The sequence below is a fragment of the Pelobates fuscus genome, chromosome 4 (assembly GCF_036172605.1).
Source record: "Pelobates fuscus isolate aPelFus1 chromosome 4, aPelFus1.pri, whole genome shotgun sequence".
In the NCBI taxonomy this organism is placed as follows: domain Eukaryota; kingdom Metazoa; phylum Chordata; class Amphibia; order Anura; family Pelobatidae; genus Pelobates; species Pelobates fuscus.
Genome location: NC_086320.1, coordinates 297,737,844 through 297,763,846, shown reverse-complemented (window position 1 = coordinate 297,763,846; position 26,003 = coordinate 297,737,844). Strand labels below are relative to the sequence as shown.

Here is a 26,003-nt window from a genome sequence, read left to right as displayed (position 1 = left end):
TATTTAAAATTCCACCAATTCTCAGTAATCCCAATCATGTCACGGTTCCATATATACCAATATCTCAAACTCTCCCATTTTCCTACACAAACTTCTTGCATTAGCAAGCAAACATTTAAAGTTACCATTTATTTCTTGAACTATATTGGAACATGTAATTAACATCTTCTTGCTCTATCTGCTCTAATGTCACCACTCCCTGCCATCTCCCCCCCCCCCATCTCCACCCTCCTTGACTTTAGCTGAATTCCATTTTTTCTATACTAGCTACCACATTTGTCCTTTGACCCTCCTCTCAACTCCTAGTTTAAAGACTCCAATGTAAAAGACCCTTTTTTATTCAGGTGTAATCGATCTCTGGTATTAAGATTTTCCCCAAGCGCAAAAAATCCCAAAACCCTCCTTCCAACACCAAGACGTTGGCCACTCTTTGACCTCTCTAATCTCCCACTGCCTTTCCACTGTAGCGCGCGGCACAGGTAAGTCCTCTTAAGTTTTCTTCCCAATTCCCTGAACTCATTCTTTAAGATCCTTCATTTTCCTCAGACTTAGTCACTGTAAAGAAAAAAGAAGGGAGGTTAGCGCTAATAAAAATGAGGATGGGCAGTGGCCTAGCAGAGGGTAACCCTCTAACCCTCTATGGTAGGAATGTAAAACAATAACAACAGTGATGCAAGGCTGCACCAAAATCTATCATTGTGGACTACAGATAGTAGAAAGGCATATAAATAAAAGAAATATAGAAAATAGTCCAAAAGGATTTAGAAGTTGCACTGTGACAATAAATGTCTTTTAAGGTGCTTTTGGTGATGGAGTCTCTTCTCTGTTTATAGTAGTCCAGTTGGTCTCGTGGTATGAAAGACACAAGATAAGAGACCAATCGTATAGAGTGTAAGAGTCAATATATGTGAGATAAAGATAAGAATATTCCACTTACATTTAAATGAGCTATAGCCAGCTCAGTTATAACAGGCGTACAGCGGAACAATCCCAGCTTATGGGATATATGGATGATTGTCCTCCGGATGGAATGGTGTCCAACTCCCAGGAAAAGGGATATATAAAAACAACAGTGCTCACTGTTTAACATGGTGTAAAAGTTGTTTAAATTTATCAAAATTTACTTACAAGTATAGTGCAGGCCAACTGCACTAGTGTAATAGCGTTGGTGGTATGAGCCCCACCTCGTATAGGCTTGTAAGCACGTGAAAAAATCAATTAGATGCCAGGAAAAATAAAATTAAAAATAGTGTGAAAAAAGATAGTTGGCACAGATAGTAACCAAAAAAAATCTTTAACCCCTTAAGGACCAAACTTCTGGAATAAAAGGCAATCATGACGTGTCTCACACGTCATGTGTCCTTAAGGGGTTAATTATATAAAATACACAATTAAAAAAAAAACATTTACGCGTTTCGCCACTAGGGCTTTTTTCAAAATGGGATAACATTAAAAACCTGGATGACAGAAGTAATAGGTACATAATAAGGAAAAAAATGGCGCCACAAAAACGTCATTTATCAATGGCCAATAGAATCAGTTATAAGTCACATATGTTGTAAGTGAAAATAAAAAGATTAACATTAAAAGTAACATTATATAGGGTCTCATGCCATTAAAATAATTTAAAAACAAAGTGTGTAAACTTAGAAATGTTTCATTTAAGTGTGTCACGTGACTCGCGTGAAACATGCATTGCATGTTGGGAAATGCAATGTGTGAGTCACGTGACCCGCACATTCATTAGTTGCAGTGTGAATCGATATAGCTCGCGGCATTATGGGGAATGAAGATCGCTAGACCGGAAGTGGTCATGCGATTTGCGGCACTTTGCTGCTTGGTATATGTAGTGCTGAGTGAATCAGCATGTGCGGCCGCCGCTCTAGTGGGCGGTGCGCACGTAGTGAGAAGAGGGCTCTGTTTCGTGGCTATGATGGGCATTTTGCCTCTTGGCATATGTAGTGCTGGATACATCAGCATGTGTGACAGCTGTTATAGTTGGAGGTACACACATAGTAAGGAGCAGGGCTCTATTTTATTGAAATGAAAAGCAGCATATATAGTGGATGTTTAGAAATAAAAGTGGGCAGAGATGGTAGTAGCCATATTAACTCTGGTCATAAATACACTTTTTTATATAATATATACTGACATTTAAAAGGATAGAAAATAGTTAAAAGTAAAGTTAGGGACATATATTTTGGCCAAATAAAGGGAAAGTCAGTTTAAAAAAAAAAATCAAGTATAATAGGAAATTGACCCATGCCTCTAGAGAATATACTTGTAAATAAATTATAGAAAGCATTATAGTGGTATACATACAGAAGTTGACAAAATGCGGTCATATTGGGGGTATCCTAGACTATAATAGATAGTTACATAGTTACATAGCTGAAAAGAGACTTGCGTCCATCAAGTTCAGCCTTCCTCACATATGCTTTTTCTGTTGATCCAAAAGAAGGCAAAAAAAACCTAGTCTGAAGCGCTTCCAATTTTGCCACAAACTAGGAAAAATTCCTTCTTGAACCCAAAATAGTCAGATGTCTCCTTGGATCAAGCAGCTATTACCCCACTAATTAGAAATTATATCCCTGTATGTTATGTTTTTGTAAGAATTTATCCAATTGCAGTTTAAACATCTGTATAGACTGACAAAACCACCTCTTCAGGCAAAGAATTTCATATCCTTATTGCTCTTACTGTAAAAAAAACTTTTCTTTGCCTTAGATGAAATCATCTTTCTTCAAGCCTAAATGTGTGACCTCGTGTCCTATGTATAGCCCTGTTTATGAATGTTTATGAATAGATTTACAGATAATGGTTTGTACTGGCCCCGAATATATTTGTATAATGTTATATCCCCTCTCAGGCGCCGTTTTTCCAAACTAAACGGATTTACATTTTTTTAACCTTTCTTCATAACTACAATGCTCCATTCCTTTCATCAATTTTGTAGCTCGTCTCTGCACTCTTTCTAGTGCCATGTTATCCTTCTTTAGAACAGGTGCCCAAAATTGCACAGCATATTCAAGGTGTGGTCTTACCAGCGATTTATAAAGAGGCAAAATTATATTTTCATCTCGAGAATTTATGCCCCTATTTATACATGACAAAACCTTACTGGCCTTAGCAACAGCAGATTGACATTGTATATTGCTACCTAATTTGTTGTCTATAACAATTCCCAAATCCTTCTCGTGTGTGGTTATCCCTAGTTCACTACCATATAGGGTGTAAATTGCTTGTGCATTCTTAACCCCGAAGTGCATAACTTTGCATTTTTCTACGTTAAATTTCATCTGCCATTTTAGTGCCCAGTCCCCCAATCTATCCAAATCCCTCTGCAGCAAGGCAATATCCTGCTCACATTTTATTACTTTACAAAGTTTTGTGTCATCTGCAAACACTGATACATGGCTTTCAATGCCCATTTCAAGATCATTTATAAATATGTTAAATAGAAGCGGTCCCAAAACAGAACCCTGAGGGACACCACTTACCACTTTTGTCCAGCTTGAAAATTTACCATTTATGACAACTCGTTGTACTCTATCCTTAAGCCAATGTTCTACCCAAGAACAAGAATATTCATCTAGACCAGGGGTCGGCAACCGCCTCTTTTGATGTCAAGTTGTGTCTTTCGATGTTAAATTGCGGCCTTCCAGTTCCATGCGCAAAAAATAATAATTATATTATTTTATTTTCAAAACTCAAAGAAATATTGCACACGGGATAAAAACCATGAATGTAGGAAGGAGAGAGGATAAAGCGTCCCTATAATAAATACATTACCGGTAGTCAAATTAAAGCACTGTCGAAATGTAGCTGCGCAGCTGGTTGCAACTGTCAGGATCGGGACAGGGATCCAACACGCAGAATACAAACAGGAGATAGGTACGTATACCAGACCTTAGAATGGCCGGACTAATGTAAGGAGAAAGCAAAGAATGGTCAGAGACAAGCCGAGGTCGAGGGAACGAGAGAACAGGTAAGCGAGAGACGAGCCGAGGTCAAAGGACACGAGAGATAAGCAGGAACGAAAGTACAAGCCGAGTCAGAACCAAAGAGATAATAGTAATAAGAGCACTGAGTGACCAGACAAGCTAGAACCACGACAGGGCAATGAACCATTACACACATCCCTCTTTTATACCTTGGTTCTTTAATTGATGACTCCGCCCTTGCCGAGCCCTGATTCGTTGTTCAGAAGTAGATTGACAGGTCGGGATGTGATTGCCGTCATGACGTCGGCTCCTGAGCGCCGCGTCATAAAAGGAAGCGGGGCTATCGCGGCCGGCGTGTGAACGGCTATGAGAGCTGTGAGGATTGGGTGAATCAGCCCCCCTGAGAGGACGGGCATTTGAAAGTCTAACCTCCTCCGAGGTAGAGACTTCAGGTACCCTGACAGCAACGCCACGTTGTTCTTGCGGCAAATGAATGCGCCATATCCGGTCATCCTCTCTCCTTCCTACATCCATTTCGTCAGTCTATTTCGGAAGCGATTGCGTGTGTGTTAATTTAATCGCTTGCGAGAAACAAAAATTTCCCGTGATTTCAAGAAGACGATTTAGAAGCGAATTATTTTCTGAAAAGTATGTACGCTTTAACGTTTAACGAAATTAACTTTTTTAGTAACAGATTAGCAATTAACTAAATTAACTATTAGCTATTTAAATAACGGTGGCTTTTTAGTGACATATTAGCAATTTTAGATAGCTAAATTAAATTTTTTTTTTTATTATTTCAGCACCGCTTCAAGAATGGCATCTGATAAAAAAAAAAATAGACGAACTGAAGAAGAAAATCGAGAATTTAATCAGGATTGGACGGAATCGTTTGCGTTCATATGCAACACTTCCAACTTGTCTCATCTGCCAAGAAAAACTTGCACACAATAAGAAATCAAATTTGGAGAGACACTTCACTACAAAACATACCGAATTCGCTGCTAAATATCCAACCAGTAACGCAAGGAAAAAAGCTGTTAAAGAGCTTCAAAAACAAAAGTCGAGTTCTATGCTAAAAAACTGGGTGCAATCTTCAAATAATGTAAATCTTGCAAGCTTTGCAATATCACTACAAATTGCAAAAAGAGGGAAACCATTCACAGATGGTGAGTACGTCAAAGATTGTTTCATACGTGGAGCTGAAGAACTGTTTCGTGATTTCAAAAACAAAACAGAAATAGTGAAGAAAATCAAAGATTTGCCATTATCTGCTAAAACAGTACAAGATAGAACTGCTAAAATGTCTTCAAATGTAACACATATGCAAGTGGAAGACATCAAATTGGCTTCTGCTTTATCACTTGCTATAGATGAGTCTTGCGACATAAAAGACATGGCACAAGTTACCCTTTTCGTCAGGTATATGTCGTCCCAAGGTCCAAAAGAAGAACTGATAGGATTGCAGCCACTCTCAGGCAAACTTGTGGAGAAGATATAGCAAATGCTGTGCAAAAATGCCTGGAAGACTGAAATCGATATTAATAAAATCGTTTCCATAGCAACTGATGGAGCCAGAAGTATGACAGGAATAGGTAAAGGGGCAACAACGATTTTTCGGCGAGAAATAAACCATGACATTTTAACGTTTCACTGCATAATTCACCAAGAGGCGCTTTGTGCCCAAACATTTCCGGCCGAAATAGTTGAGGTCATGAACTTGGTAATTAAAATAATTAACAGCATTTTGGCAAAAGCACTCTACCATTGCCAATTTAAGGAATTTCTTGAAGAAATAGAAAGCCAGTATTCTGACCTAATTCTGCACAATAAAGTGCGATAGCTTTCCAGGGGTAACGCATTGAAACGTTCTTGCGTGACTGAAATAAAAACATTTTTAAATGAAAAAGGTATTGTCCATCCTGAATTGGAAGAAGACAAATGGCTGCAAAAATTCAACTTCATGGTGGATATCACAAATAAACTAAATGAGCTAAATGTAAAACTGCAAGGAAAAGGAAACCCAGCCTATGCGCCTTGCTTGAGGAAGTGGTTTGTTTAGAAAATCTAAAGCAATATCGCGATGAAACCAATACAATTATTGACACGAATTACTTCAGCATGGCTATAAACAAAATGAAGAATGGATTCGCTGAGAGATTTGAGCAATTCAAAACAAATGCAAGTACTCTGGCGTTCATAGTAAATCCTCTCAATACAAATACAAATGAGATCAACATTGAGCCATTTGGCATTGATGCCGGTTCGCTTCAAATGCAATTGCTGGATTTGAAAACCAAACACTTGTGGAGTGGCAAGTTCACAGAACTCAAGAGCAAATTAGAAGAGTTGGAGGTCCAGAAAAGCATGCACGTTGCGCTGCACAAGTGGACAGCTCTAAAAGAAATACCGCAAGTTGAGGCACTCATATTTGACGCATGGAATAGTCTTCCAGAATGCTACAGTGAGCTGAAGAAGTTGGCATTTGGAGTGCTGACGATCTACGGGTCAACATATTCGTACAAGCAAGCGTACAAGGATTTTGAACCCTTTTTAAATATAAGAACAACATCTGCCTTCCTCCAATCCTCCGGTACAATACCTGAAACAAAGGAATCTTGAAAAATTAGATACAGAGGTTCACTTATTTCCCCACTTAGCTCCTTAAGTACTCGTGGGTGGATACAGTAAGGCCCCGGAGCTTTATTTACATTAATTTTCTTTAATAGCTGTAGCACCTTGTCTTGAGTTATCCAATCACAAGTTATCTGCAAGTTTGTTGCAGCAATCATTTGCATATCTCTTGCCATAGGATCCTCATTAATAAATGCTGAAGAAAAAAGGTTATTTAAAATTTCTGCCTTTTCCTGGTCTTCATTGACTAACAGATCCATCTCTGTTTTCAGTGTACCTACACTTTCATTTTTGTTTCTTTAGAATTAATGTACTTGAAAAAAAAATGTTGGGGTTGGTTTTGCATTCTTTGGCTATCAATTTCTCATTTTCTAGTTTAGCCACTTTGCCTTTTTGCAAGTATTATTGGCTTCCTTATATATCTTATATAGGATGCCTCTGATTTGTCCGATTTAAATGCTTTAAAAGTCCTTTTCTTTTTTTTTAATCTCTTGTTTTACTTCTCTACTAGGCCACATTGGTTTTAATTTGTTTCTTTTATATTTATTACCCAATGGTACATACTGTGAAATGTACCTTTTTAATATTTGTTTGAATAGTTTCCATTTATCCTCAGTGTTTTTATCACTAAGGAGTTTATGCCAGTCGATATGTTGTAGAGCTCCCTAATCTTATTAAAATTGGCTTTTTTATAATGCCGTAGGTAACAACTATGAATAGGATAGCCCCAAGATGACAGCATATAATGTCTTATAGATGGCATAAACAGTATTGGTAGCAATATAGACCACGACAGCCGGATCATCCCCACCCCTCCCACTAATCCATCCATTTTGTAAGCAATATGCTGGCCGAGAGCACCCTTGAGACCACAAACTGTCCGGTTGCTGCGACCAGAGCAGCAGACTAACCTGTCTAATCTTAATAATAGAATCTCCTACCACCACATCCTGCTTAGCCTTTTCTCCATACTAGAGGAGCTGTTCCCCTCGCTGTTGTCCCTTTAACATGTCACACTCTGTTCAAATTTATAACAGCTTCCAAGGCTCTAAATATAGAACTTTTAGAAATGTGTGCGCGCTTTAGAAGCAGTTATAATATTACCCATTAACATTACTCACCCATAGCCTCTTGCTCAAATGCCATCATTCCTGGAGGGGCTGTGGGTGTTTTCATAACACCAAATCTATGCTGCTGCCTTCTCTCTCCTGTGATTGGCGCTGCTTGGGTACACTTCAAGGAGGGCAAACCGCACTGATTATGCCAACATGCTGGCTTTCCTGCTAGCAAGTTCCTGTCAGAGTGTCCTGTTCACCCTACTGCAAGTGGGAAAAATGCTTGCTGAAGGAATAGCACAGTTACAGGTAGCAGAGAAGTGGCTGTTTGTGGGTCCAGTTGCTCGAAAACTTGAAGGGGTTCTTTGGTAGAAAAGATGGTGACTCTTAGAATTAGATTCTGCCCCTCAAGCAAGTACAATGCACCCTTCAGAATAATTAGAGATATATCTGTGGATTACCATGCTTCACCCAAAGGTGGAGTTAAGGCATATTTATAGAGATACTAAGTGACCACCCTCTTGTGTCCAAACCCACATGAAATCCAAATGGAAACATTTAGTTCTCTCTTCTATTATTTATCTGTCACATAAATAATAATTGCATATATGAATTTATTCTTTTCCCATTCCATAGACATGTTACACTTCTTACTTGCAACCCAATATAGAGGACATCACACTAGGGATCGACCGATTATCGGATTAACGAATATTACTGGCCGATATTCACGATTTTCTGTTATTGGTATCGGCATCTAACCTTGCCGATAATGCGACCAGCGCGTGCGCCCCCAATCTGTATTGAGGTCTTGCGGCTCCGCGCGGCAAAACAAGGTGTGCGCTGAATCATGGGACTTCTGTAGAGGAGCTGAAGTCCCGGCCCTGAAGTAGTGCTGTCTGGAGGAGTGGCTGCAGTGCCGTGTGCTGTCCAAGACTGCTCTGTCGCTTGTGTGCCAGCCCAGTTGGACCGCTTGGTTTGTAAAATGGCCAGCTTTTCTTCTGGTCTACTAGTACAAAGGTAATTTTCTTTTCTTTTATCTATTACGTTGTTGTTTATTGGAGTAGTTACTTACTCAGTCAGTGAGGTGGGGGAGGGGTGGTGGATGGCACACCAAGTATTTACTATATCACAATAAAGATATATATATATATATATATATATATTGTTATTGTTGGCATCTTGATCATGATTATTAATCCCTTGGAAGTTCAAGTCAGTGAGGGGGGGGGATGGTGGTGGAAATTGGCATTTGGAACTAGTAAAGTATATTATAAATGTAAATTATAAATTGACTACCAACTAAGGGCTTTATTAATTTATAATTAACATTTATAATATACTAGTGCCAAATGCCAATTTCCACCACCAACACCCCTCCCCCCTCACTGACTAGTACCAACTAATTGCTTTATTAGTGAGGTGGGGGAGGGGGTGGAAGTGGTGGTGGAAATTGGCATTTGGCACTAGTTTATTATAAATGTAAATTATAAATTAATAAAGCCCTTAGGGTATTCATTGAGGTGGGGGGGGATGAGGGGTGGAGGTGGTGGATATTGGCATTGGCACTATATTATGAATATTGGTAGTCAGTGAGGGGGGTGCTGCTGGATATGGCACTATATATTATAATAAAGCTCTGGGTGTAATTGTTTGCATTTGATTTACATTATAAATGATATAATAATAAAGCCCTTGGGTAGAATTTCGGCACTATAAAAATGATAAAGCACTGGGAGTGGGTAGTATACTAAAATGCTCCCATGCCAAATAATGTGCAAATTATTAAGTATTACATTCAGAAGGAATTCATCAACACTTTATCAATATGGCATTTAATTTGTATAAGTATTATAAAGTCCAGTCCTGATTGAAATCAGTTCCAATTTAAGGTCGGATAAAATACTACTACTGCTTATTTAAATACTTATTTCAGAGCACGCCTGCCTTATTCTGTGTCCAGCCACCAATGAGGCGCTAAGTTGCGCAACATAATTTCAAGGTTCACTCCTCTCCCTGCTATGAGCTGAGGACGAACACAACTAGAACTCAGTATCAGCATCAAACCAGAGGCAAAAGGTGAGACTGATGTTTCTGACTGCCTGATATCAACCAGAGCTACAACCTGTCAACCACCACAGTGCTCTTTGTAACATACTATACTTACCTTCACAGCACGCCTTCTTCCACGTCCAGATGCCAGCCAAAGAGGCTTTACGTCGTCGTCATCATCACCACCACCACCACCACCACCTCTCCCTGCTGTGAGCAGAGCGCCAGAAGCATCCGGAGCACAGCTCAAGGTAGATGAGAAAGTGAGTTTGGGGACAACTGACTAGTGCTAGTGGATAATATTGAAATTATTTCAGCAAACATATTTCCTCTACACACAGACCGCATTATTATTAATAATGCGGTCTGTGTGTATTGGAAATATTTGTGCTGAAAACATTTTAATATAGTATAGTCTACCCCTCTGCTGTGCGTATTAAATGTAATTAATACCACATTAAAATTTTCAAAATCACCCCATAATATTAAATGCAATAAAATCACGCACACCAATGATACTATTATAGCATTGTGGTCAGTGATTTTCTTCATGTAATTAATATAAAGTAGTAATGAAGTCAACACAAGCTTTTATTGTTATATATAATTATTTTTACGCCCCCCCCCCCCCCCCCCATTCACATATTTCTTAGCTAAGAATGATTATAGGTGCTTTTAGCTTTGTGATCACTATTGTTTGTGTGCGCGCTTTCCTTAATCTGTACTGCTTCAATAAGTAAGAGGCTAAGAGCACTAGTAGTCATACATCCCATTATGTACTGGCCAGGTGAGCATGGCAGGAGTATGACTGCTGACAGCATTTACACGCCTATCAGCATCAGTAACAGCCAGGTACATGCTGGGATCTCATTCATATTATTGATAGTTTTTTCATCCACAACTTACTCTAATCCTCACTGTAGCTTGTACTTGCAACCCTCTACTTTCAATGCAGACGGATGCACAAAGAAAAAGTAAAAGTATAGTTTGGGACTATTTTAGTCAACCCTCCCCAGGACAGGCAATGTGCAACACATGCAAAACCAATGTGAGTATGGGATCTGCAACTGCAAAAACAAAGAATACATCAAACCTTTGGACCTATCTAAGAATTCATCATGTTGAATTATTTAATGAAGCACAGAAAACAAAAGAAAAGGAATCATGTGAAACATCAACTCTATTCCAGCCAAAAATAAAAGACCTATTTCAGAAACACAGAAAGTGGCAAAAGTCAGATGAAAGATCGCAACCTCTGGACAGAGCAATCACAGAGATGATGGTTACAGATAATACAATGGTGTCTGACTCTGGCTTTAAGCGCTTGATGTCCATAGTTGAGCCAAAGTGCACACTGAAAAATGAAAAGTTTTACAGAACCGAAATGCTGCCAAAGATTCATCAGAAGGTGATTAAGAAAGTAAAAACAATGTTACAACCAGAGAACGCCGGCAATTCACTCTCATTCACTGCTGAGTGCTTGTCCGGATCAACAGAATCACTAATAAAAGTCTTACGTGTCACTTCATTGATAATGGATGGACAAAAAGGCAATTGGTGTTGAACACAAAGGTGATGCAAGGATCCCACACTGGCGAGTACATTAAAGAAATGTTCTAGGCATGCTTGATGACCAGAGGATAAGCAAAGATCGAGTGCTGCTTGTGCTTCGAGACAGCAGCGCAAACATGGTGAAAGGAATGAGACTTGCTTTAGTGTCATCTCAGCTGCATGGCACACACCCTGCAACTTGTAGTAAATGATGGTCTGTCAAGCCAGAGAGCTGTGATCGACATAATTGCCATGCTAAAGAAGTGCGCAAGTCATTTCCACCATTCATTCATTGCTAATCACCGACTGAGGTGCATTCAGTCAGACCGTGGCCTGCTCAAAAACAGCCTGATTCAGGATGTTCCAACACGGTGGAACTCCACACTCCACATGCTACAAAGAATGCTGGAACAGAAGCGAGCTCTTAGCATCTATGCTGGTGAGAATGGAGGCTATTCTTGCCCTTATGCGGAACTGTGGGAGATTTTAGCAAATCGTATTCAGACCCTCCTCCTTACAGAGGAAGTGACCCTAGAGGTTAGCCATAACGACTCAAGTGTGTCATCCGTCATTCCATATGTGAGAGTGCTGAAAATGCTTCAAGAGAATGAAGGGCCCAATACACGTGGCATTAAAACACTCTTCTGATAATGTATTTGCCAAGGCAAAATAATGGCTGACAGAAAATATGCAAAAGGAGGTGCAGGTTCTAGAAAGGTCACATCTGGAAGATCCTGATGCTACTAGTCTGGATTCTCTGAAAGAGCATGCTACTACTAGTAGTACTAGTCTGGAAGAGCAGGATGATGCAACATAAACCTACAAATTCCCAAAAAGGAAACACATGGAAAAAAGGCTTAAACATGGCCAAATTGATGCCATGTTCAGCGTTTTATTGGGGCCTCATGTAGAGGATTCTCTAACTTTACCAAAAGTCAGCCTTGACGATGAGCTTCATCTTTATTTGAAATAACCAGTGATCAATAGAAAGGGCAATCCACTTGAGTGGTGGAAAGAAAATGAGACACGCTTTAAAACCCTTGCTTCTTATGCCAGAAGATACCTTTCCACCCTCCTCTGTACCTATTGAGCGTGTTTTCAGTGAAGTGTCAGCAATATACGAAAGAAACAGAAGTAGTTTAACAGGAGAATATGCAGAAATGTTGTGCTTTCTCCACTACAATGTACTCCTTCTCAACTGGAAGTATTGAAGAAATTCTAAAGTTTTAGATTAGTTTAGCATAGTTTTCATAAAAATTTTATTTAAAGTCTGTCTTAACTCACTTTTTTGTAGCCTTGAAGCTGGCTAGCAGGTTAACATGGCTTGGCATTCGCTGAATGATCTGGGTTGCTAAAGGAACTGGTCCTGTGTGTAGTGTAGTGTAAGCTACCCTTTTTGCCCACTACCATTTCTTCTGCTACCCAAGACCAATACCGGTGTGATGACTAATCTTATTGTCTATGCTTATAAGTTATGCTACCTATCTTTACTCCGCTAGAAAGGTTAAGTTACTCAACATTTATCTTGTTTTAAATGTAATATTCTTTATTATATGCATTAAACCATGTGTTTAAATTACTTCAAATTGACACTAAGGCTAAGCAGTTAGGCAACAAAACAAATATAGCTTAATGAAGCTGTTTTAATGCGTTGCTTATATATACTGTAGTGTCCCTTTGATATAATTGCCTGTCATGGCTGCTCATTTTACTAAGATTTAATCTAAGTATGTACTACGTGGCTATGTACAATTGAACATTGTTGTTCTTGTTACCTTTAGACTGATATTTATTTATTTTTTTAAAAAGTTGTCCAATTTGTTGTATTTGACCATATCACCACTGTTTTGCTGCAATCTGACTGGTATGTTTCTGTATTATTTATTTACCAACAAAAAAGAAAGATTTACAAAAGCTAAACGTTAACAATAAACATGTTCATTTAACAGCAGATTTGTGTAGAATTTTTTTCCCCAAAAAATTTAAATGCACAGAATATCGGTATAAGTTATCGGCTATCGGCCTGAAAGTTCACAGGTTATCGGTATCGGCTCTAAAAAAAATCAATATCGGTCGATCCCTACATCACACTCCCTTCCCCTATGGTTAGGTTATGCCAAACATGTTTGGGCTTGTTTAGAAGATGGCGCTGGTCACATTCCAAATATAACAAAAAGGAGGCTTAATTATTATACTGTGGGTAAACAATGTTTTTCCTTTTGGATATGACACTGGAACAAGGCTAATGGCCATTAACATATCAAAGATTGACTCATCAATTAAGAAGTACAGGCCATATGGCGGAAGCCAGACATTCAGGCTTTTCAAGTGTAGAATCTCACACCTTGCAGAGCCTTTGATTAATTCGCAGGATCCATCCATATGGTAAAACCCTTTTCACATTCCTATGCAATTTACATTACCTCTGTCATCTGACCTTTCATACAATCAAACTAACCCCTTTTGACATTAACAATATTCCACCTCTATCAGGCAGGCACTACCTAAATTAAATTAAAGTATAATATTCAATAGTGCAATAACGAGTTATGCACCCTTGCCATGACAGAAGGTGTGTCGCTTAATTGAATAAATTCAGTAATTTACAGACCCTTTATTCCAGTGCATTTGTATTTTATTCTCTCCTTTTCTATGTACACATACACTCACTCAATCTGCATAGGATTGTTATTGGACACCTACTCTAAAATATAAATAAATAAAAAATATGAAGAAAACAAAAGCATAAAAAAAAAAAAACAATTTTGTAAGTTCTTAAAATGACAAGATCGTCTTTACTGTTATTGTCTGGCTTATTCGCACATCTGTTTTATCGTGACAGTTATTTTATGATTAACTTATTTAATTCTCCTGAAACACAACAAACATGTCACACACAGTTTACAATGATTTTAGTAGGATTGAAATATGGTTTATTTTGATTTATTTCTCTGCTCTAGGGCTACCAATTTTTCTTTTTTGAGTTACTCTCGGAATGGGTTTAAGATTGCTGGGACATACTGTGTGTATAACAAGGCACCATTCTGATCAACTGCCTCCATGTATGGAAGTAAGAGCAAGGAAGGCATGTATCATCAGTAGTAGAAACAGTGCTCAGGATGCTGCCCCCTCAACCAGAGACTTGACAACTTGATTTTCTATTTGCCTATAGATTTGTCTCTCTCGCCATTTTGTTTCCAAAGACTGAACACTCCCCTATAAAAGTTTTAAAGCATATTAAGCAGTCTGAGATGACCACATAATATCAACTGTAAACAGACTAACAGTTTCGACTGAATTATTCACTGTGTCATGGTTTGCATAGGAACGTTTGTTAAAGCTACAAAGCATATTCCATGTCCATACCTTGTCTGATATAAGTGACCCGAAAAGTTATGTTGGGTTGTTTGACTCCTTTATCATTAACTCCCTTCCTTCTATTACATATCCATAATATATGCATTTCCCCACCTCTGTTTACATCCATCACTTCCACAGGAATTGCTCAAAGGCAAACTTTTGCTGGTGTCGGATCTGATAAAACTGTTGTATAATATTTGCTAACTCTAAATATAACAGGTCTGCTGTCATGTAGAGAGAAATGGATATTAGAGCCTTAACCAAGCATATGTTTCTCCTTAACACCTTATGCATATGGGCACTTTGCTACCAGTCAGTTAAAAATGTTAACCTTTCTATGCCTATTCATTGCATTGTTTGATTACACAATTATGGTGTCTAATTTGCACACCTGCCATCTCCCTCCTACATAGATAAAATGTGTGCCATTTGGTCTGCTTCAGAACGCCATACACCCTTTTAACTCTTAATTATACTAGCCGCTATCCCACGTAACAATTTTGCATACCCAGATCTAACCTGCTACCACAACCATACAACTACCTCATGCCAAGCTTGCCCATGTTTTTTTGATAGATAAGCCTTAGACAGATAAATCCAAAGAAGAACAGTGGATATTTTCTTCAAAATTTTGCAACTATTAACAAACGTTCAGAATGCTCGGATTACAAATGAGGGAAGACAAGTGAAACAGAAAATCAACACTCCAATTTCGGACATTTGATGAAGTCCCAAGGAGGCTCAACCACAGAAATACATTTCATGGGGGTTGAATAAAATGTCGGTAGAGGTGTGCCGAAACCGACGTGTGTGGTAGGCCTGTAAATAAGAGGGCAAAAAAGAAATACCCATATAGTGTTATCAAAGATATTTATTACGAAAACTCAAGAAATGGAGTTAGCACATTACGATGACATTTTCACAATCGCATGCCTTAATTCCGGTGTTGGCTGCGGTATGTAGACAGCGTAAGCGGAGGACTTCCAGCGGCCCAAGGATTTTATTATATGAACCGGGATGTCTAGGCCTGAGGCCGTGGAGGCTGCCCCTTTCCTGAATGAATGCCCAGAATATTTTGTGGCGTTTAAGCATAGTCGGGTCAACAGTAAGCGAATATACATCCTAAATTTAGCGGTAGTGAGTGCTGTACCGTGCAGTGAAGGAGAGGGAGTGAGGTTCGTGTAGATGGTGACTGTAGATAGGTGTCGAAAACTTCCACCGGGCACCATGCGTTGTTGGTGGGGTAGTACTGAATAAGAACCTCGTGACCCATCTGGCTGGTCTTAGTTGAAGGTAAGCTTAATACGTAGTGATCCTGCCATTTCTACAGGTTAGAATACCGAAGGCAATGCTTGGACTCGTGTTGCCTAGTGATGGTAAATTATCTGGGTCGTAAGAAACCATAAAAAGCCAAGTATATGGCGTTTTTTAGAGTGGTGTTAGTAAGGGGTTCGAATGGTATGGTATCCAGTAGGCCTGATAAATGTTTAAAAAGATGTATGTCTATAGGCCACCAACGTTACGGTGTAGGTCCCTATGATTTGAGCATACCCCTAAGGAGGGTTTTAATGGGGTAGGAGGGGAGAAATCCTTGTTTGTTGGGTTGTTCTGTAAACATATGATGTTGGATGCCCGTGAGATATAGTTTAGTGGTATTATGCGACAATTTTAATTAAATCTGGCAAAAGCCACCAAAGTTACATTGTCAAACCAATTGGTGAGATGGTCTGCCATGAATTTTTTGTATAAGTAGTAAGCTCTATCGTATGCACTGTGCGTGTTTTTTGCGAGAGCAAGTGTTGGTAATGTCTTGCTGTGCTTTAGTAAGTCCTCGCTTCCATGATTAGATCCTGGAGTTGGGGGCGGTAGTGGCTATCGGTGACGCTGTTGGTAGTGACTCACTTAATGCCTGAAATTGAAAGCGGGACAACTGTTCAGCGGCTGTATTGTATATATCTGGTACATGGTAACATCAGATGAAATTGGTGACAGGCTGCCAACCATGTAAGAAGTTTGATAAATTTCATGATGGTTAGGGAGGCAGACCGGCCCTTGTTTATGATGTGGCAGATCGCCAAGTTGTCACAAAAAACATCGGACCGGTATCCTGCCCATGACTGCCCCCATGTTACTGCTGCTGCTACCATGGGGTACACTTCAAAGAGTGCTGAGTTTCTATAAAAACCTTAAATTTGGCTAACTTCTTCTGGCGATTTCCCCCATTACCACTTGTCCCCAAATATGGCCGCAAACCTGTGGAGGCCGCTGCGTCAGTCCAATTGGTAGGGGAATCTACTGTGATTGGGGGGAGGAACATGCTCCTGCCATTCAAGCTTGACAGGAACACGTTCCACATGTGCAAGTCTGCGTTGGCTTGCAGATCGAGAGTGGTGCGTTTGTGCAGTGTCGGAAGAAGGCACAGTAGTCTTGAGACGAATGATCTACCTCGGGGTATAATACGGATGGCAAAAATCAGAGAGCCAATCAGAGACTGTAGCTCTTTCCTATTGCATGAGCCTATACTTAAATACTGCTGAATGGTTTGAGTGATATTGTCTATCTTAACTCTAGGGAGCCTGGCTTCCATTGTTATGGAATCCAGTTGTATCCCTAAAAACTGAACGACCGTGTCTGGTCCTTCCATCTTGGTTGGAGACACTGGAACCCCTATGGCGTTAAATAAGTGTATGGTGTGATCCTTGTCAGTAGATACTTTATCACAATGGCTTTGTGTATACTATTCGGGGGGGGGGGGGTTGAGTTGTTTTTAATGAAAAGGAAGTCATCCAAGTAATGAATGACACTATGGCACCTGCTAATATTCAGGAGCAGCCAGCACAAGGTCTCCGCGAAAGTATCAAATATTTTAGGACTGCTCTTGGATCCCAAGGTGAGCCTTGTGAAGAAGTAATACTGGCCTCTCTATTTGATACCATGTAAGTGCCATAGCGACGGGTGGATGGGGAGTAGCTTAAAGGCATTTACTATGTCTGTTTTGCTCAACCAGGCGCCTACCCCTGCTGAGATGATGGTGGTTAATTGCAATGAAAATGACTGACGGGATCAGGGAATTGAGGCTGGGTATCACCAAAGTGTGTGGTGCTGACATCTATTATGAGTGTTTGTTTGATGTTTTCCCCGTGACCAGTTCAATGGGGTTTGTTCTCCAATTAGAAAACAGGGGATCAACAAATGGGCCTAAGACAAATCCTTGATCTCGTTTTATTTGTAGTAGGTGGTCTACTGTGTCTGTGTCACTAAGGGCGGACAGGAGGTTGTTGGCTTCCCATGTACCCCCTGGGAAAACCCTGAGATCAAATACTCCACGAGATGTGTTGAAGGGTGCTTGGAGAGAAGCCCTGTCAGAACATCAACATTCACGGTAGTAAGGTAGGGTTTAACGTGCATTTTATTGGGGCACATAGCTTTCACGTGTGCCCTGAAACAATGAGAGCAAATATGCAACAGACGGCAAGCAATATAGGAGCAAGCCCCAACATTAAAATTATTACTTATCTGGGACTTGCCCAAGTACATGATTGGGCGACCCAGCTTATCTCTGCCTTGTTTCTCCCCCCTCGAAGTGCTGTGTGTGGCATTGTTTGGGGTATCATCCGTGGAGACAGGGTAGAGATTTGCCGCGTGCGTGGTAGCCGCACATATTGCACAAGCTGGAGACCTTATCCCGGCAAAGTGCCTGAGGAACAGCTCTGTGTCCATTTGGCTCCAGTCCATTCTGGCGTTATACTGGGCCAGAGCTGTTGCCGCTTTAGTTGAAAACGAACGGTGGTAATCGTAAAATGATGAACCACCGTATTTGTTGCCCAGGTCTACCAGCTTGTGCATATACAGGTCTAATTCTTCCTCTCTCTGTTGGTAAACCGAGCACAGTATGTCCCTGTAAATGCCAAAGGTGATTACGAAATCTGGGATCGCTAGTTTTTTGCTTAGTCTAGGGTCTCTGGCCTTGAGGACCACAGAAATATTGCCATATGTATATGAGTGGTTCTCTCATATCCTGAGAGGCAATGAGCAAAGAGACTAAATTGACATCCTTGCCCTCCAGGATATCTTAAGGTTTGCTGGTATCATATAAGCTGGGTTGATTACTTGCGACTCTAAGATGGTGGGCGTATTATGATTACCAGGTTGGGCCTGTGACGGCCCTGGGATATCAGTAGCGGGAAGCTCTGTTGTCACGACTGGCCCGCTACGGGCTTCTAGTCTTTCCAGTCTCTCGTTCATCTGCCCCATGGAGGACACTAGAGAGGCGACCATGGTGTGCAGATTAGCATTGCTTGCATTACTAGTGCCTTCCCCTGCATCAGAATTATGATTGGCTTGCATAAGCCTGTATAGTTGTCTTGCGGGCTGTTGCAGGAAAAGGGAATACTACATCTGCGTAGCTCGGCCGTGATTCACGATCTAATAGATGACAGACTGCCAAGGTCACCTTTCTGTGTGGGGGTGGCAGTCCTGGTCGGTTTACTAGGCATTGACAGTCTCCTTCATAAACTTGGGACATACTGAAATAGTAATATATGGAATCTTGAGTACGTTATGAAGGGTGTATACAGTTGTTTAACTAGTGCCGAAATAATTTGTTATGCTGGTAACCGGTGAGTCCCTATTAGTAGCCAAGTGGCTGGGTCGGTTTTATCTAAGGTTGGCGCGAGGGGTTGATCTGCAGGATGTGGGTTTACAATTGGTGAGTATCATTAATGAAGGGTTGTGTCGAGTGATGCCCTAGCTATGCAATATGCGAGGCGCCTTGTCTAGCTATGATTTGGCCCGTGGGGCGTTATGACCTCTAACGTGGAGGATGGGTGATGGCTTCGCGGGACCTCTAACTCTATGGCAAAAAGGTGCCTGGAAGGAAATACCTAAGTGGCCAAGCCGATGCGTCTCTACTGGTTGATACCTGTATCATGACTTGTCTAAACCGGAGCAACTTACCTGAATGCACAAAGTTCTGCTTGGTTGTAGTGTAGTAGTCTAGTTCCAGCTAGGGGGGAGGGGAAAGCCTAAACCAGCTGATGGAAGACAGAATGGAAGGTATAGGGTACATGTGAGAGTATTGGTATTCCATTGTTGAAACCTGCCCCCCTACTTGTAAGTAGCATATCCTATGACCACCTACCTACGATTGGCGGTCATGTATTAAAATTAGATTCGGCTGGCCGAGTGAGTCCTAGCTTGGCGTTTATAAGTCTGCAACACATGTCAAAATACGGTAAAGCAATAAAGTGAAGGTCTGCTAGGAATCGTGTGTACCCGGCGTACATTTTGTAATGTTCGAGCACTGAGAGTGGTATGTTTTGATTAACAAAACATATTATTGTGCATATGGTGCACATACCAATGGAAGAAAAACACAATATTCTTGTCTTTCTCTAGGTCTTGAACCTTGCAAGGATAATTAGTTATCAGGCGACAAAATACTTTTTTTGATTTGGTTTAGAATCACAAAAGCAGATCTGCAGATTTAAAGCAACACCTTTGAATTAGCATCCAATAGATTTCCCGGCAAATACATTTACCATGTTTATCACGCAGCGTTGACCAGCATAACTAACTGCCCGAGAGGGGAAACCGTACGTAACCTTTATGCATATTCCAGTATTACAACATTTTTATTTAAAATATTAGCCATGTATTAACTGAAGTTTTTAGCAACTCTCTTGTCAAACTTATATAATTATGTTTTATTGCAACCGGTTAGAAAAAGTGTCAAGTAACTTCCCCTTTAAATGCCTGTGAGTGATTGGTATTAACAGCCTGCTTTGCCGTTGTAGTGCTGAATGTGGATGTGCTTTACGGCAGTAGCAGACTTGTGCCTGTAGATTGAGTTCAGACCGGGTGAGTGATTCCTCTGACGGGTAAGTGTGATCCTTCTTGTGAGAGTTGGGGGGAGTGATAAGTAGATTTGGTAGGAGTATGACAGGGGTGATATGGGAACCCCTGAGTGCTGGGGGTGATCCGGCATAACGTTGTCAATGATATAACCATGTTTGGAGTGCCCGTAAGATTGTGACACTGATTGAGGTATGAAATTATATAGATTATTAGTAGAATAGTGTGTAAGTATCTTTATGAAGTGTTTGGTGTACCACTATTGTGCCCCTGTGACTTGAGGTGGGGGGGGGGGGCAGGGGGTTAATATGGTAGTGATCTGTGCATTTACGTGAGATACAGACGGTGTATGCCTGTACCTGTCTGTACTCACTGTGTGCTCTGTCGCCCGGAGCTCGGTTAGCCTGCCGGTGTAGATTTGCCACAGATTCCTGCTGAGAATAGTCTGGCAGAGCTGGGGTGGGACTAGTAAAGGTTTGCTGGCTGTCTAAGGAACTGACTGCACGGGATATATGGTGCGGTCGGCTGAGGAGTCCTGTAAAGGTTCAGGGGTGTCACTGGTTTACATATATCTATATGTCAGCTTTCTGGGATATGCAGGCTTTTGTTAGCAGGCCCGTGATTGGGTTTCCCGTACCCCTGTGTGCACCGTACGTAAGCGGTAGCCGTGGACCTCGGTAGGTCAGGTTATATATATGCTGCAGACCTGTGCAATGATACCGGTCTGCCCATTCACAGTTAGGTGTAAAAACTAGCGGGATGGGCGGCAGCGAGACTCCGAGGCAGCTGGCGAGCTGTCAGTAGGAGCTGAGATCCGCAACTAAGAACCATGCAGGGAAACCGGAAGGCCAAACGTACGTCTGGACCAAAAGGTAAATGAGGTAGGAGGGGGGAGTCCCTTTTATGTGGGAGGGTATAGCCCCTCCCACAACTTCCGGCCCCGCCTTCCAATATATGCATTTATCGGTTTAATTTATGACTTAAGTCTTGGTAAGTTACTACCATGAAATATTTATGGTTTAATGCTAAACCGGATACGGTATCCCCTGGGCAAAGTTTAATTATTAAATAGGTCAACGCACTCACTCATTTTGGTTCGGTTTCAGCGGGACACAATCTATCCATCTGTCCCTGTTCTTCGCTCACCATGTAGGCGCCCTGGGTTAGTGTCATGCCTTAACTATGGTATCCTCTTACTTCCTGGTTCCACGGAGCTTAGCCACACCTCTTTATGACACGGTCTCCCTATTTAATCCGACCGCACCAGCTGATCGACGCTGGATTATTGAACTACGTTCCGTACTCACGAACCGGCTACAACATCGTTGTGAAAGCCCTCTGTTACCGGACCGGACGACTTCAAGTTCCCTTCACCTCTCCTCATCCACGACTAAAGCTGAACTCTCTCCTTCCAGGATAACCGCCTCTGAGGAGAACTCGGGAACCAGTGTTCTATGTGCCGGAAGCTAAGTAAAACCTCTGTGATAAGCGTTGCATCTCAAAGCTGTTATTTCCTGTCTCCAAAGTCTTTCGATAAAACAAACCCGTTACAGCTAACTTCAACTCATACTTTATCTCAGTTAGCTGCATCTGTATCGCTTCAGTTAAAGTCTATGGAACAGCTATTGTAACTTCTTATCACCTAATTCATTAATACTACTAAGAGACTCTGATTCAGTGTCTGCTAATTACTATCGTTTACTACTTAAAGCTACAGTGCCTATAATTGTGGACTTCAGTTATCGTTTACTTATTAAAGCTACAGTATCTGTAATTGGACTTAAAGTCAATACCTTTTACTTTTTATAATAAATATTCAAACTATAAGAAATCTGCAGTTGTGTTCCTTCATAACAAATGTTTAGACGTGACAGTTAGGAGGTTGTAAACATCCCATTTACCCTAGTTAGAGACATGATTAGCGTATTCTCGCACATCTCACCCCCTTCTGTGGACATCATCAGGGTGGTAGAGCCTCGCGCCAATTCTTAACTATTAAACAGATAAAATCAAGATAGTCCTGCCCCTTATGATGTATTTATGAAAGAAGCACTGGAGCGTCAAAGGTTCTGCTTCCCTTGAAGAAAATGTCTCCATATCAAAATGCACGTCGGGCTGTTTTTTTTTCATTTATTTTTGCTGTGCATATTCTTACAGACAGGCTTGTCATGCCCCAAAAGCAGATAAGCTAGTAGAGCGTACAATACAGATAAACCTGGTGAGGGCATTTGATGAGACTTGCACATTTTTTTTAAATGGTTAGTTATTCATGAGTTAACTTTTGCAGGAGTAGGCTATTTTGCTTTTGCTATTACTAAGAGCTCAACATGTTGGACTGTGCTATCACATGCTGCAGAAACTACAAGAAGGTGAGCTTAAATTGAACACACATTTTAAACTTAACATTGCAGTCCATTATAGAAGAGCTTAGCAACCACAGTCATGAGAGCACTTGCTTATAATGTGGGAACACCCCAAGATCCCAGCAGCAGGCAGTTGGATACTTATACACAATGGAGGGATATTAGGTAGGTTTTACACCTTCAGTGAGGCCAGCATTGTTTCCTCAAGTCTTTCTTGCCTGGGGTCCGCAGTATGGAGGCGAAAGGCTGGTAATTCCCCCTGCGGCAAAGAGTTAGCCTCAGCCACTATCCTCCAGCCGTTTGGTGCCATCTCCCAGCGGTCTGGTTGTTGAGTGTCGTTGTGCCGTTGTGGAGGTGTTGCGGGCTAGTTCCAAGGTACGGATGATGAGCACTCTGTAAGTTGTCTGGACAGGCCCGAGGGTTGTAAAGTGGGTCTAGTTAGCTGGGTCTTTGCCACACGAGTCAGCTTGCAGACGCTCCCGCCTTTTCACCGTGTGTGGACTCTGGGACCATGGTAACATTGGCCAGGCAGATACTGAGGCTGTGGGTCTCCGTGCTCCCGTTGATCGGGCTGCCCCATACAGGTATGTAGGGCTTGTGTAAGTTTAATGTGGATTGCATCCCTTCAGGAGCCGGAGGTGACACTGTGAGCCAGCAGGGTCTCTGCTCTGCCATTTTAGATGTGGCTCATGGTCTGGTCTGCGTTTTGGCAACCCGTTAGGGCCCCAAGAGCTCCGGTGTAGCAGGGTGTACAGGGTGTGGGCCGGGATCACCCTCACTGGCCCAGGGATGGGGGGACAGCGCCCGGTCCGCCCAGCTGAGGGAGTCTGGTTGGATATCAGGCAGGATAGCAGGCAGCAGCCATCCGCCTCACTCACCGCCTGAGTAGGCCTCATCCAGAAGGAACGATGCGTATCTCTCCGAGGGACTAAAACATTAGTTGAAAGCCTCTCCCCGGGTCCAGTGCCTCCTCATGTGCCGGCCCACCACGGAAGGTCGTCTGGTAGGTCCAAAGGATCTTTAGTATAGACTTATAATGCGAAAGTTGCTGGAGCTGTTGTGCCATGCGACCGGCCAGCATGGAGGTAGGCCCCGCCCCCATCAGGCTGTATTTTTCATTATGATTTAACACTTTTTTACATGTACTATTTTACATAGTACAGTTTGCCAGCACCTTTAATTATTTTCTTGTTGAACCCTGTTACCCTATGACTATCTATTGTTATTGGTAGGTATAATTTGGTTTAAGGTTAGGTAGGATTACCTAGCTGTCTAATTCAGCATGTCCACTTATCTACAGGCAAGTTAACTAGCTTACAAGACATTGTAAAAAATACAATTTTTGGTAATATTTGTTTTAGCTACATGCACTAAGGCATGTCTAGGTGCGTTGTTCTCTAGCAGGTTTTTCCCTACTAGGTGTTTTCTTACCTGCCAGGGGTCAGGCAGGTTTAGCACCTGTTTGATCCGCAGCTGAATTTGATTGTTTGTCCACTGACAAAGAAATGATCAGTCTATAGTTTTAATGGTAGGTTATTCGCAAACGGAAGAAACACAAAATAACGGTCAGTCTCTCTCGGTCTGGTGCTCCATGCAAGATCTCGTTTAATTTCAATGGTCATGAGAATGGTGAGGAATCAGCCCAAAACTACACGGGAGGATCTTGTTAATGATCTCAAGGCAGCTGGGACCATAGTCACCAAGAAATGAATTGGTAACACTACGCCGTGAAAGACTGAAATCCTGCAGCGCCAGCAAGGTCCCCCTGTTCAAGTGTTGTGGTCAGATGAGACCAAAATCGAGCATTTTGGCATCAACTCAACTCGGCATGTTTGGAGGAGGATGAATACTGCCTATGATCCCAAGAACACCATCTCCACCATCAAACATGGAGGTGGAAACATTATGATTTGGGGTGTTTTTCTGCTAAGGGGACAGGACCACTGCATCGCATCAAAGGGGACAATTGATGGGGCCATGTACCGTCAAATCTTGGGTGAGAACCTCCTTCCCTCAGCCAGGGCATTGAAAATGGGTCGTGGATGGGTATTCCAGCATGACATTGACCCAAAACACACAGCCAAGGCAACAAAGGTGTGGCTCCAAAAGAAGCACATTAAACAAGTGGGACAAAATCCCTCCTGAGATGTGTGCAAACCTGGTGGCCAACTACAAGAAATGTCTAAACTCTGATTGCCAACAAGGGTTTTGCTACCAAGTACTAAGTCAAAGGGGTCACATACTTATTTCAATCATTGGCATGCAAATCCATTTAGAACTCGGACATGTGTTTTTCTGGATATTTTGTTATTCTGTCTCTCACTGTTAAAATACACCTACCATTAGAACTATAGACTGATCATTTCTTTGACAGTGGGCAAACATTCAAAATCAGCAGGGGATCAAATACTTTTTTCCCCTCACATTACCTCCAGTCTGTATGTATGTACCTATATAGAGAGTTACTTCTAGGAGCTGTATTTTCACTTGGTCAAAAATATTTGTTTAGTGGATATACCCTGTAAACCTGTTTTTACTAGCAGTTTATTATTTGGGGCCATTTACTTATTATGGTTTTGTTTAAAGAATTTTTTCTCCCTCTTTTTTTGCAATTCATAATCACTGCACTGTTTATATGTTTTCATATGCACCATTTAGTTTGGGGTTTATTTGGAGTTTCTTTTTGACTCTTCTGCCATTTGAATAAAGAAAGTGTCATGCCTTACCCTAATAACCATTCAGACCTTGACTAGTGTCAGTTGACCAGTTTCTGTATGGGTTATTTTTCTTTCAGTGTCTGTAGTCATGATCCAACAAAATCTTAAATAGGCTACTGAATATGCCTTTTTGGTTCCTGCTGAAAATTCCTCTGCCTACCTCACAATATTTATTTTGAGGTACACCTATATCTACATGTATGCTTAACCACTGCTGACATGTGGCAAAGTGAGGTTATGAATGGCTTGCAACACATTAACCCCTTAACTCCTTAGTGACCAGACAACTTTTCAATTTTCTTACCGTTAAGGACCAAAGCTGTTTTTACATTTCTGCTGTGTTTGTGTTTAGCTGTAATGTTCCTTTTACTTATTTACTGTACCCACACAAAATATACTGTTTTTCTCACCATTCAATGTTCTCTCTAAAGATACCATTATTTTCATCATACATAATTTACTATAAAATTATAA

The 26,003-nt window shown here is 41.2% G+C and overlaps 1 pseudogene; it reads left to right on the top strand.

Moving 5' to 3' along the window:
- The first annotated feature begins 6,065 nt into the window (after positions 1-6,065).
- Positions 6,066-11,884, top strand: LOC134609449 (zinc finger BED domain-containing protein 4-like; annotated as a pseudogene).
- Positions 11,885-26,003: the final 14,119 nt, after the last annotated feature.